Source organism: Camelina sativa, chromosome 5 (assembly GCF_030686135.1).
Source record: "Camelina sativa cultivar CO46 ecotype springtype chromosome 5, ASM3068613v1".
Taxonomy (NCBI): Eukaryota; Viridiplantae; Streptophyta; class Magnoliopsida; order Brassicales; family Brassicaceae; genus Camelina; species Camelina sativa.
The window spans coordinates 10,458,970-10,460,417 of record NC_141884.1 but is presented as its reverse complement, the minus strand read 5'-3'; the positions used below and the strand labels follow the sequence as shown (position 1 = coordinate 10,460,417).

General features: G+C 46.2%; 1 non-coding gene across 1 annotated transcript; it reads left to right on the top strand.

Annotated features, from left to right (window-relative positions):
* The first annotated feature begins 1,099 nt into the window (after positions 1-1,099).
* On the top strand, positions 1,100-1,206 carry LOC147943535 (small nucleolar RNA R71). The gene has a single exon (XR_015558701.1). It is a non-coding gene; the product is annotated as a small nucleolar RNA R71 (small nucleolar RNA).
* Positions 1,207-1,448: the final 242 nt, after the last annotated feature.

The window sequence follows — 1,448 nt, the reverse complement described above, 5'->3', positions numbered from 1 at the left end:
CTGATGGGTCATCCGATCACCATCATCGGGTGTGTCATTGGGTTCAGTCTCGGGTGTTGCATTGGTTTGCGATTCTCGAACCAGTGCTCGATTATCAGCTCGATCACCCTCCTCGGGTGAAACATCGGGTTCATACTCGGATAAGTAGTATTGGTGCTCATACATCCCACTGTGATCCATATCCTTCCCATCTTGAACATCGCTGTCCTCAGTGAGGTAGTCATCAACATCTTCAAGAAAGATGGCCTGGGCAGTAGCATTGTCTTTTGGGTTCTGAACAGCTTTACCTGGAAGCTGGTTGAGTTTTGGAGGTGGTTGGGTGTTGTGTTGGCCCTCTAGGTATCTCAACTTAGTGTTGAAAGAATCATACTTGGTAGTCAGGTCACTGTACCCAGAATCGATCATGTTGCTCATCTCCGCGAATCGTTTTGCATTGTCCATTACTGCTGATGCTTGACTTTGTATTATGTGCTGAATTAGTCTGCATAGGTCGGCTTCTTGAGATTGGTTATGTGGTCCTTGCTGTGGTGGGAATCCAGGTGGTGCAATTGGTTGGTGGTAATTGCCAGGATATTGTTGCTTAGGAGCATAGCCTTGATTGTATTGGACAAAAGCCTTTTGTTGGCCTTGGTTGCCTTGGACTGCGGAAGGGTATATTTGGTCTTGAGGATTTGCAACATTCGGGTTACGGTAGGAGAGATTCGGGTTCGGTTTGTAGTTGTTGTACCCTTTATTGTAGCCAACCTGATTGTTGATGTAGTTCACATCCTCAAGCTGAGCACTCTCCCCATCTAGTTGCTGAAACTGGTCTTCCTCTGAGATGGAATGTACATGTTGCTGCTGGTTGAGGAGTTTGTCCAATTTGTCATTGAGTGCTTTCATGTCTCTCTTGTACTTGGCATCATCCTCTCCAGAAGATCGTACTGTGCGATCATACTCCTCATTGTATTGTCCATCAGACTGGGCTAAGTTCTCCACTAGATCCCAACCTTCATCAACATCCTTGTTGATGAAATTACCATTACTAGCGGTTTCTAGCAACATCCTTATCTTAGGGACTACACCTCAGTAAAGTGTACTTAGCAACGAAGCATTGCTGAATCCATGATGCGGGCATCTGCTTGTGTATCCCTTGAAACGCTCCCAAGCTTCACTGAACGTCTCATTGCTTTTCTGAACAAAGCCGGAGATGTCATTTCGCAGCCTTGCAGTTCTAGAGTTGGAGAAGAATTTGGCAAGGAACGCCTTTTTGCATGCTTCCCAAGTGGTGATGGACTCCTTGGGAAGTGATTTCTCCCAGATGTGTGCTTTATCATCCAAAGAAGCTCAATTGGTGACAGCTTGTCCTGTGGGAAGGTTGTTAAAGGGTGGGGACCAGGGTTCGAGGAACGCCTGGCACACCAATAACTTACTGGTGGATTTGGATGAATAGTTCCATTCCACAGTGA